This window comes from Capricornis sumatraensis, chromosome 23, assembly GCF_032405125.1.
Source record: "Capricornis sumatraensis isolate serow.1 chromosome 23, serow.2, whole genome shotgun sequence".
Lineage (NCBI taxonomy): Eukaryota > Metazoa > Chordata > Mammalia > Artiodactyla > Bovidae > Capricornis > Capricornis sumatraensis.
The window spans coordinates 26217276-26230530 of record NC_091091.1 but is presented as its reverse complement, the minus strand read 5'-3'; positions in this window follow the sequence as shown (position 1 = coordinate 26230530).

Sequence of the window (13255 nt, the reverse complement as noted above, 5' to 3'; positions counted from 1 at the left end):
TTAGAAACAAAACAAGATGTGCAGTCCCCATTTATGACAATAGTTATGGAAAGGCCAAGGAATTTGAAGGGTTTCTCATCAGCATACCAACAAATATGAGATGAAAAATTTCCCACCAAACTGCAACCTTATAGAGGCCTTTCCTAGATAAGATGAAAAATGGCACCACCCAGATGATCTGACTTGAAATTTGTCTCATTCTTTCTTATCAGTCCGTAGCCTCAGGGTATGAAATAGTGATTTATAGAAACATGTGTTGTTGTTGTTGTTGTTTAGTTAGTTGTGTCCGACTCTTTTGCAACCCCAGGACTGCAGCCTGCCAGGCTCTTCTCTCCGTGGGATTTCCCAGGCAAGAATACTGGAGTGGGTTGTCATTTCCCTCTCCAGGGGATCTTCCCGACCCAGGGACTGAACCTGCATTTTCTTATCTCCTGCATTGCCAGGTGGATTCTTTACCACTGCACCATCAGGGAAGCCTGTTGAAACATATGTTAGCAGGCAAACAAGTTCGTATTTCAAATGACCATTTTGTATTTGTAAGAACATGTTACTTTTTCTCCTACCTCTGCTGTAGTAGAGAAATCCAAAGGCGGAGGGTCGAATACATTGAGGAATATATCAGTGATCTTCATTTCAAAAAAGTCCCTTCTAGAAAAGAAGATGACCTAGGAAATCCTGAGATCTGGATACTGGTCAGAAAGCTTGTCAAGGAACTTCCCTGGTGGGCCAATGGCTAGGACGCCATGCTCCCAATTCAGGAGGTCTGAGTTGGAACCTTGGTCAGGGAATTGTATCCCACATGCTGCGACTAGGAGTTTGCACACCTCAACTAAAAGGGATCCCACATGCAACAACTAAGACCCAGGGCAGACAAATAAACAAATATTAAAAAAAAAAAAAAAGAAGCCTTGTGTAAAAATCAATTTATGTATTTATTCAGCAAGCAGTTTGAGAAACGTCTCAGTCTTTGCTTTCAGATGGAAAAATGCAGAAACCCAAAAAGAACAGTAGCAAAAATCTCAAATGGGGCATAATGATGGCTTACTAAGAAATTCAGGAATAAAAGTTTAGGAGAAGAGAAAAGCAATGAACGTCTGCTGAACCCCTACCCTGTCCAACTGGATGCTTCAACATTATCATATTTTTGTTTAAGAAAGGAGTTTAAACTCTGCAGATCTTTTGAGCAGAAAAGCTTAATTGCATTAAGTAAATTACCATGACCTCACCTTTAGGTAAGTGTGGGATTAGAACATAGGTTTGTCTGATTCCAAATCCTATAGCACTTTTCACTCTCTGTGCGTGTTCAGTTGTGTCCAATTCTTTGCAACCCCACGGACTGTACGGCAGCCTGCCAGGCTCCTCTGTCCATGGAATTTTCCAGGCAAGAATACTAGAGTGGTTGCCATTTCTTTCTTCATCACTTTCTGTATGAATTACTTAATGGTACAAGATTCATATATAGGCGGGGTCTAATATAATCCCCAGAAGTGTTAATGTTACTTTTCATAGAGTTTCAGAGACTAAGAGATAAATTAAACCTGGTTCTATACCAAGTAATCACTGACTTTATAGGGCAACAGAACATGGATGTTACCCCCATGGGTTCTGAAATCCGTCCTTGGATTTTGAATCCTACTTCAACCACTTAGGATAAAGACTAGGGAATTTGAGGAGAGTTTAATAATAGCGTTTTTCAACTGTTAATCTCGACTGTTAACAGTGCCAGGATCTGCTCCCTCTCCAGGGCTGAAGAGGGAAAAGGTGGAACACAAAGAAAGAGGAGAGCTGTGTGGGGATGGCTGGCTGGCAGAAGATGCAAGTTTCAGTCAAGAGATGCATCCATCCAAAGGGGACCCCAGAGTGAGGGAGCTGGAGAATAAGTACTCCAACCTCACTCTTTCCCTTTCCTACACTTTCCTGCTCCCTGGTGGCAGAATTGAAACAGAAGCCAGAAAGAAGGAATGCCATTCACAGAAGTTGGCCTTCCAAGTATTCCAACAGAATGGGAAATTATAGAGGGTGGATCTGAAAACAAATGTGTATCTATCAAATTGGGATGATAATAGTACCTATCTCTGAAAGCAGTTGCAAGGATTACATGAAAACAAATAAAGCACTGAGATGGATCCTGATCCCATGAAAGTCTTAGCTATAAGTCCAGAGTTGAGACAAACTGCGAATGATCTACTTTAACATCCTCATCTGATGAATGAAGACACAGGGGCCCAAGAGAAGTGACTTGCTCCAAGTTTCATAAAAAGTACAGAGTCGAGAAGAAAATTCAGCTGTCTAGGTGCGAGAGATCTATATCTGCACTGTGTCTAGGGAAGGGAGGGTTCACACCCAATCTCGAGTCTAAAAAGATGAGAAAAATGGGCTTTATGATCTGCTGAGCTTACCTCTCCCTGAGATTTCCAGCAACGTCCCTACAGTGGTCTGCATTCTGTAGTAGGGACTATGATTTCTTGGACTAATTGGTGCACGAGCTGACCTGCATTTTTCTGTCTCATGGATTCCTCTGTGTAAATAAGAATCTACATGGTAAATTTCACGGACCAATAAGCAAAGAGCAGGGACCGCTATTATAATCCCAACAGTTTTAAACAGCAGATCCCCTCTGGTCTGCAGTGACTATGCCAGAATAGGAAGCAGAACCAGGACATTTCAAAAAGCAACTTCCTCTTCCCAGAAATATGAGAATTTTGCAGGGGCAAATTTAGCCTAGGGCCCTTCGTGATAACTGCAGCCAGTTATATCTTGACCAATCAAGTCAGTTTGCCTGGGATTGTTCCAGTTTTATCACAGCAAGTCCCTCAATCTGCAGTGACTATCCATCCCCAATCCTGCTCTGCCTTGCCCAGTCCAGGGCAAACCAGAATGGTCAGTCGTGTTAGATGATTTACAGAGATTTAAAGACTTCAGACCAGGCCTTCCCCAGTGGCTCAACAGTAAAGAATCCATCCACAATGCAGGAGACACGAGTTCAATCCCTGAGTTGGGAAGATCCCCTGAAGGAGGGCAAGGCAACCCACTCTAGTATTGCCTGGAGAACCCCATGGGCAAAGGAGCCTGGCAGGCTCAGTCCATAAAGTCGCAAAAAGTTGGACACGACTGAGCACACACACAGGCACAGGCTCCTGACCAGACAAGAGCCCTGGGCTTAGGTTCTGGCTGGTTGCTTAATTGCATCCTTTGGAATTTAAACAGTGGCATTTCTAAACAGTAACCTGCATTTGCCTCTGGGAATTCTGATAAGCATATGCTAATAAATCGAAAAGTGGTCACAAGGATAGAAACAGAAATTAAGAGGCAGCTTAAAAACAAAACAGAGGACAATCTGACTACTTGTAATTCAGAAAACACTAAATTCCAGCAAGAGACCACGCAAAGCACACGCCTATCTAGTGAGCGTGGACTGGTGAAGCCTCCACAAGAAGACCAGCGGGAAACACAGAGGGTCTCAGACCCTCTACTGACTGGGGCAGTGACATCAAGGAGTAGACACAGTTATCCGAGACACCCCTAGTAGTACCTCACAAGGAACTTCTGCTACTGTAGAGTATAATTCATTCTTGGGGAATTAACGAGTGAAGAAAGAAGGCAGGAGAAATATGCTGCCATTGCTATGAAATATTGATAAGGGTCTTCAACGTCACTATTTCTAGATGTTTCTGAACTTGGATGCAAGGGGGTTTCCTTGGCCAACCTGCTCTCCCTCAGTTCTCACCCAGAGCACTATCCAACATGCTGAGTCCCTGGAGTCCATCAGACAGAGCTGTGCACTATGCTCAGAGAGACCTTCATTATACTTGAGATGGTAAAAAAAAAAAAAAAAAAAAATCAAACAGCCTGTACTGATCCAGTCATTTTCCTGTCCTGAATTAGGTTGTTTGAGCTTAGACTTTATCTTTCTAATTTCACCATATGAGAGGGAACTCCGATGCCCCAGATCAATTCTTGCAATATCTGTAGTGGATAATTAGGTGAAAAGGCAGGAGGGCTGTGTTTTTTCAGAGAGTAGTTCAGTAGAAATGTGACACAGGGAGTTTTCAGTGATATTAATGGGTCTACGATTCACTTGCATGATATTCTAGAAATCTAAGTTAAAAATGAAATAATTAATGGTTAATTTTGTTGCATTAACTGTGCTTATTTTTTAAAACATGGCACCTTTATGGTATAGAAGCACATGGTCATACATATTTACATTTAAGGTAATATTCTGCATGATACGTACTACTCATAGGACAGGAAAATTGGCTAGTCTGATATTTCAAGGTCAATGAATAGCAGTTGTTTCTATCAGTGAACACAACTTACCCTGACATACTTTGAAATTCACATGATGATGGATCATTCTGTTACATATTCTATTAATATTTTATAACCTAAAATCTTATATACAATTATTGCATTTTGAAGCAAGTCTACAACATAAGCTAGTTCTGGGTAATAAAATGGTCTCATTAATTTACAGTGAATGATGATTTTTATTTAGTAAGGAAGTACACAGGATCAAAACTCCCAATGTCTGTGGCAATCCTAGCTAGGTTACTGATGGGCTGTATGAGTTTTGGAATGTTAATCCACTGTTTTCAGTCCTCAGCAGCTTTGGTTTACAATATGTAAAGTCATAATCACAAGACTCAGGGTATCAGATTCGACCCTAAGTAAACCCATTGAAGTGGTTTGATCCCTCGTTCGAGACAAGTCCCCAGAGGAGAAAATGGCAACCCACTCCAGTATTCTTGCCTGGACAATCCCACGGGCAGAGAAGCCTGGCGGGCTACAACCCATGGAGTCAAGAAGTTGGACACGACTGAGCTACTGAGCAAGCATGCAAACCCACTGAGAAAAATGTGAAAGTTTTACACAAATGAAAAGCTATGCATTTGATGAAAACTAACTAATTAGGAAGATATAAGTGTACCTAGTATTAAGTGGACTTGAGTTATAATCTTCCTGTGACGATTCAGAATCAACAAAGGCAGAGCAGGCCCCACAAGCTGAAATGGGGTGATTTGGTTCAGTGGTAGTGCTACTACTTTTGGATTTGGGGATCAAGGTGCTAAACATTTTTACTTTGCCTTTAAATTTCCTCAAGGCTTAGCCTGTACTGATTTACAGACCAGCTCCCATTGCCTTTCCCACCTCCTTTGCACAAAATGGTTCAATCTTACTGACCTCTTAATTTCTAGGTAGCAATTCCTACACACAATTTTAAACCAGGCAAACCTTGCCTTAAAAACCTCAGATAAACAACCTTTAGCCTCAAGGAGAACTAGCACTTGGGAACCCTGGCAGAGAACCTCAAATGGGAGCAGGATGGAGCAGTCTGTTCTGCACTAAATTCTGCAGGATTTCTCTCTGCTCTGACCAGATGGAATGAGTAGCCAGCAAGGGAGCTTTAGAGGTCAGTGGAAGCACATACTGAGATTAAGCATTTACGGTTGAGCCTCAGCTTTCTCACCAATATGAGGTAACTTGCTCATATAGCTGTTTTCAGGACAGCCTGAGATCACTTACGTTCAATGTTGAGTGAGAGGTACAAACTTTTGGGTGTAGTAAGACAGAGATGGGAATACCAGACCACGTGCCCTGTCTCTTGAGAAACCTGTATGCAGGTCAGGAAGCAACAGTTAGAACTGGACATGGAACAACAGACTGGTTCCAAATAGGAAAAGGAGTACGTCAACGCTGTATATTGTCACCCTGCTTATTTAACTTATATGCAGAGTACTTCATGAGAAACGCTGGGCTGGAAGAAGCACAAGCTGGAATCAAGATTGCTGGGAGAAATATTAATCACCTCAGATATGCAGATGACACCACCATTATGGCAGAAAGTGAAGAGGAACTAAAAAGCCTCTTGATGAAAGTGAAAGAGGAGAGTGAAAAAGTTGGCTTAAAGCTCAATATTCAGAAAACAAAGATCATGGTATCTGGTCCCATCACAACCTGGGAAATAGATGGGAAAACAGTGGGAAAAGTGTCAGACTTTTTTGGGGGCTCCCAAATCACTGCAGATGGTGACTGCAGCCATGAAATTAAAAGACGCTTACTCCCTGGAAGAAAAGTTATGACCAACCTAGATAGCATGAAAAGCAGAGACATTACTTTGCTAACAAAGGTCCATCTAGTCAAGGCTATGGTTTTTCCAGTGGTCATGTATGGATGTGAGAGTTGGACTGTGAAGAAGGCTGAGCGCCAAAGAATTGATGCTTTTGAACTGTGGTGTTGGAGAAGACTCTTGAGAGTCCCTTGGACTGCAAGGAGATCCAACCAGTCCATTCTGAAGGAGATCAGCCCTGGGATTTCTTTGAAAGGACTGATGCTAAAGCTGAAATTCCAGTACTTTGGCCACCTCATGCAAAGAGTTGACTCATTGGAAAAGACTCTGATGCTGGGAGGGATTGGGGGCAGGAGGAGAAGGGGACAACCAAGGATGAGATGGCTGGATGGCATCAGCGACTCGATGCACGTGAGTTTGGGTAAACTCCAGGAGTTGGTGATGGACAGGGAGGCCTGGTGTGCTGCGATTCATGGGGTCGCAGAGTCTGACACGACTGAGCAACTGAACTGAACTGAAGATACTCAAGGATGTACTGTACAACATAGGCAACATAGTCCAAACTGCAAATGGAAAGTAATCTTTATAAATTGCATAAAATATTAATAATACATTTTGATTAAAAGCCACTTAATATAGTGTAGGACACATAGTAAAGTGCCAGGTATATATGTTTATCTATTATTATTTTCTGAGCCTTTAAATTAATTCCATTTTCACAGTTATAACTCAAGGAACTGGATTCCTTTGCTTCATGGTTCTGCTACTGGCATGTAATTACATGGTCATTATTGTGATTATTTGTTTAAAATCTGACTCTCATTGGATCATCACTTCATGAGCATAGCATCCTTGTCTGCTTTAGAACAGTACTGTAGCTCCAGCTACCAGATGGTGCCTGACATATTGTAGGTGCTCAATACATCTGTATTAAGTTAATTTTAAAAAATGAGCTCCACAGAATTTATACCAATTATCACCAAGATCCAGAAAAGAAAATAAGCCAAAGTCACTATTAACCACCTATGAGGGCTAATTTCCCCATCCTACCAAGCCCACCACATAGCTCTATGCAGGATAGCTGGTTCTGATTTAAGAAGAGCTCAGACAATGCATTGTACTGCCATTTTGAGGAGCCTGTCATCAGAACCTCACTGCATCACAATTTGGCCTTTTGTCCAGACCCCAGTGAACGTGGATGTTCACAAAGACCAGAGAGAGAGATTAGAAAGAGTGACGCTGACCCCCAAAATCAGGGCTAGTGTTTATTCAGGGCTGGGAGACTGGGGAGAGCAAAGACTAACGTAAGAACATAACGTCCTGAGGAGCGGAAGTAAAGCCAAATTAAAAGGAGACATCGTGGTAAGGAGAGAGCAGAGGATGTGAGCAGTGTGCAGGCGCTGTGACTTGCAAGCACAGAGAGGGAGATGGCACTCCGGGCAATCAGGGGTCTAGGGTCTGAGTAACCAGGCTACACAGTGAGATGAGAGCCAAATCCTGACTTTACGACTTCTTGCATCTGTATGACCTTGAGCAAGTCACTTGGCTTCTATCAAGTTTTTAACCCACACAAATGAGGGAAATAATATGAAACTCACAGAGTTGTTTTACAAATAAAATTCTATCACTTACCCAAATCACTTAACCACAAAACCATGACAGCAGGTTCACATACGGAGAGCTTGTACTTGATTATTAAAGCTATAAGGGGGTGATTCCCTCTAGTAGAAATCTTATTGATTCTGAGACAAGAAAAATACAAAAGCAAAAAGCAAAAACTAACAAAAAATGTAGATATAAAATCAATAGCTAGCCCTACGGGAAATACAGAAGAATTACACTGTGGAAAGATCATGGAAGATCACCTACTTAAGTGTTCTCCGATTGAACTGATCATAAGAATTTCCTTTTAAAGCACACAATTTCCAGACTTCCACCAAAATCAATTAAGTCACAGTCTCCTGGGGAGGAAGCTAGAAAGCTGGATTCACAAGGATCTGAGGTGATTCTTATAACCTAGAAAGCTTGCTTCAGCTTCATCTTTCCTAATTACTTAAAAGCCCTCAGGTGTGTTCCATGGCAGCAGCAGCATCTAGGAACTTGTTAGAAATTCAGAATATCAGGCACCAGGGCAGATCACTGAATCAGAATCTGCATTTTAAGATGACCCCCAGCTGATTCTTAAGGTCTGTGGTCTAAGTCATCCCACAGACCCTTGCACATCTTCAGTGACGGAAAACACAGTACCTCTCAGGAAATCTGAGAGGTTCCATCTCTTAGTATCTCTGAGCAGGGGCCACCCCCTCCCCTGAGAAGTCTCATAATTGACAACCTTCAGGACCTGAACCAAAGATGGCAACATGGACTGGGTAGCAGCTGACATTTCCAGGATAACTAACAACGCTTGTTTTTGTTTTGTTTTTTCCTTCTATGTCTCTTTTTGTTTTTCTCTATGTCTCTTCTTATATGTCTCCAAATCAGAACAAAAAGCAGTAAGACAAGTGACATTTTTACAGGTTTGCAAATCACTTTAATGTTCAGCTAAACAGAAGACAGCCAGATTCTCATATCTGATTCTGTGTTTTTTCTGATGCAATATATTGTTAGATTGAAATATAAGAAAAAATGGCCACATATTGATGGGAGGAGTATTTTAATAGTCTTTGGCTAATGGTGGATATTATTTTCTGATACTACATCAAAACTAGAGAAGTGGTATTTTTTTTTTTTAATAGCATATTTGATCCCTGGTCAGGGATATTCTCTGGAGTAGGAAATGGCAATCTGCTCCAGTATTCTTGTCTAGAAAATTCCATGGAAAGGGGACCCTGGCAGGTTACAGTCCATGGGGCCACAAACAGCTGGACATCACTGAGTACACACACATTAAAAAATTAGTTACAATGTGGAATCTGATGCTATATTAGTGAACTTTTACTACTGATTAAAATCAGCTAACTAGTTTACCATACATTTTGGTAGCTCCTTTTATACCTTTGAATGGAAAATATTAGATCATTGGGTAATGAAGATATTCTAAGTATAGACACATGTCATTAAAAAGTATCAAATGAATCCCATTCAATAATATCACCACAGATCTCATCAGAGAAGTCTTAAAATTTTGTTAATCTTTTAGGTCATGGTGGTTTAAACAAGTTTTCCAGATTCAATTTTGTGAAACTTTTCATTGGTAACATCTATTATAACTTGTTTTCCTTGGAGTGACATACTTACTGCATTTCTTTTTAAAAACATGTCTGTCACAAACTTGAGAGGAATAATCTTTGTTTTCCTGCGAGTTGTATTAGTCACTGTCTCTGCTCACCAAGGCGTGTTCTTGGTGAATGATAAACTAGATGAAAATAAGTAACTTTCAAACTTCTTCACGTAGAATGGTTTCTTAAAGTGACAGTTGATGCAGAAGCCCAGCCCAAAGAAGAGTTTGAATCAGATGTACTCTATACTGTGGACACAGTGGCTCCAAGAAGTTCATCAGGTCCTTTGGGTTTGAAGAAGCACGCTTTGTGTACTCCTAGAGAAGCATCTAAACAAATTCTACATCTTACAATCAGTGTTTGTATTATATACACAATTGTGGCTGATGTCCACAGCCATGACTTACGTGGTAGAGCCTCACTAATTTTGAATAATGATGCTAATATGACTCAGTAACAAAACCAAATTACAGATGTTTTGTTAACAAAATGCAATTTTATTACTCTCGAGTGAAGAGTGTTTTATAAACTGAGTTATAAATGAATACTATTAAGCTAAATGGAATAAGTTTATGTAAAGTTACAGCCCACTATAGGCCTACATAGCATGGTGATGGGTCACAAACAAAGAAGTCCTTTAGCATAAGAGAAATAATTGCTGTGGTAGAAAAATTGAAAGCAGAGCAAAAAGGGTCTTCAGTTTATTGAATTTTTGGTTTTCAAAGCTATTACTTGTAATTTGAATATATCTTTAAATAGAACACCCTGAAGAATCAATAAAGTAATTATTCCAATATTTACCTGAAAAAGATGAACAGTACCTAATTGTTGAAAATATTGAATATTTATTGTTTAGTTGCTCAGTTGTGTCCAACTCTTTGCCACCCCATGGCCTGTAGCACATCAGGCTTCCCTGTCCTTCACTATCTCCAGGAGCTTGCTCAAACTCATGTCCATTAATTCAGTGATGACAACCAACCATCTCATCCCCAGTTGCCCCTGTCACCCCCTGCCATTAATCTTTCCAACATCAGGGTCTTTTCCAATGAGTAGGCTCTTCGAGTCAGGTGGTCAAAGTATTGGAGCTTTAGTTTCAACTTCAGCAATAGTCCTTCCAATGAATATTCAGAGTTGATTTCCTTTATGATTGATTGGTTTGATCTCTTTGCTGTACAGTTCAGTTCAGTTCATTCACTCAGTCATGTCTGACTCTTTGCAACTCCATGGACTGCAGCACGCTAGGCTGGCCTGTCCATCACCAACTCCTGGAGTTTACTCAAACTCATATCCACTGAGTTGGTAATGCCATCCAACAATCTCATTGTCTGTTGTCCCCTTCTCCTCCCACCTTCATCTTTCCCAGCATCAGGATCTTTTGAAATAAGCCAGTTCTTCACATCAGGTGGCCAAAGTATTGGAGCTTCAGCTTCAGCATCAGTCCTTCCAGTGAATATTTAGGACTGATTTCCTTTAGGATGGACTGGTTGGATCTTCTTGCAGTCCAAGGGACTCTCAAGAGTCTTCTCCAACACCACAGTTCAAAAGCATCAATTCTTCGGCGCTCAGCTTTCTTTATAGTCCAACTCTCTCATCCATACATGACTCCTGGAAAAACCATAGCCTTGACTAGACAGATCTTTGTTGGCAAAGTAATATCTCTGCTTTTTAATATGTTGTCTAGGTTGGTCATAGCTTTTCTTCCAAGGAACAGGCATCTTTTAATTGCACCAGTCACCATCTGCAGTGATTTTGGAGTCCAAGAAAATAAAGTCTGTCATTGTTTCTATCATTTCCCCATCTATTTGCCATGAAGTGATGGAATCAGACGCCATGATCTTCGTTTTCAGAATGTTGAGCTTTAAGCCATTTTTTTCACTCTCCTCTTTCACTTTCATCAAGAGGCTCTTTAGTTCTTCTTCACTTTCTGCCTTAAGGGTGGTGTCATCTGCATATCGAGGCTTCCCTGATGGCTCAGTTGTTGTCCTACGGACTCTCAAAGTCTTCTCCAGCACACAGTACTGAAGTGGATAGCCATTCCATTCTCCAGGGAATCTTCCTGACCTAAGGGTCAAATCTGAGTCTCTTGCATTGCAGGCAGATTCTTTACCATCTGAGCCACCAGGGAAGCCTCCACTGAATATGATGAGGGATAAGTTATTATTGTATATATAGGTCTAGGTTCTTGATGATATTCAAAGACAAGTACTGAGTCAAACAAGGTTAAATGATGTATATGGGTGTAGGAGTCTTCAAAAACAGAATATGCTAAAGCAGAGCATCTCAAACTTTCATGTGCTTATGAATTGCTTGTAGATCATGTTAAAAATCTGGATTCTGATTCCATAGGTCGGGGTGGCACCTGGGATTCTGAATTTTCCATGTGATACCAGTGCTGCAGGTCTGTGGACCACACTTGGAGTAAAAAAGTGCTTTAGTGCATCCAAACTTTATGCGAGAAAGCTGAATAGATATAATAAAACATTTTTGATTTTGCATCTTTTACAGAAAGAAGGAGAAAAGTTCAAAGATTATTTTATTGAACATATGATTTACCTTTACTAAGCAGGATGACCCTTTAAGTCCACGCTGCTTTTTGTTTTCTCATCTCACTTCCTCTAAGCACTTGGTAGGGGGGCTTTCCCCACTCCAATACTCTTGCCTGGAAAATCCCATGGATGGAGGAGCCTGGTAGGCTGCGGTCCATGGGGTCAGAGTCAGACATGACTGAAGCGACTTAGCAGCAGCAGCAGCAGAGGGCCTTTTTCATTAGAGTATTAGTGCATTATATTATATGGGAAGTCAAGTATAGAATTCCACAACCCCAGTTCTCTGATGTTGGCATAGGGGCCCTGTAATTGGCTGGCTTAAAAACTTTTTGAGTAGTGTATTTTCTTTAGGTAAATTAACTTTAATTCATTAATACTATTTAATCATTGACATTGTTTAAAAATGCTTTCAGAAAATTAGTTGTCAAGAGTAGAGCCAGCCACTGTGGAGAACAGTATGGAGATTCCTTATAAAACTAAAACTAGAGCTATTGTGTGTATGTGTGTACACGTGGTCAGTTGTGTCCAACTCTTTGTGACCCCATGGACTAGAGCCTTTAGAGCTACCATATGATCCAGCAATACCATTCTTAGGCATGTATCTGGAGAAACCATCCTTCAAGAAGATACATGCACCCCAATGCTCATTGCAGCATTATAGGCAATAGCCAAGACATGGAAGCAACCTAAATGCCCATCAACAGAGGAATGGGCCAAAGCAGATGTGGTACATATATACAATGGAAAGATTACTCGGCCATAAAAAATAATGAAAATGCCATTTGTAGCAACATGGGTGGACCTGGGTATTATTATACTAACTGAAGGAAGTCATACAAAGAGACATATCATATGATATCACTTAAATGTGAAAACAAAAAAAAAGAATGATACAAATGAAGTTATTTACAAAACAAAGTGACACAGACTTAGATAACAATGTATGTTAATGGGGCAGGGGGAAAGTGGAGAGGAGCAATTAAATAGGAGGGTGAAATTGACATATAAAATAGATAAGCAGCAAGGACCTTCGGTACAGAACAGGGAACTGTACTTAATATTCTGTAATAATCTACATGGGAAAAGAAACTGAAAAAGAATGCGTATAACTAAATACCATGATTGTACACCTGAAACCAACACTGTAAATCAAATGTATGTCCAAATAAAGAATAAATAAGAAAAGCCAGCAATTGCTCTTCAGATGTGGAGACTTATAAGATTTTAGGTTGAGCAGGTTATTAGAATGTGTATCATCTAAAACCCCTTGTTTTTCCTGTAAAAACTAGAATTTATGGTTAGTTCCTTTATTTTTAGTCTTTCTTTGAATTTTTAAAGGGAAATGTGATCCTCAGTGCTTCTTGAATTTAAACACAAATGTCATTTATCTTGTATATTTATGGCTTATGAAAATAATCATC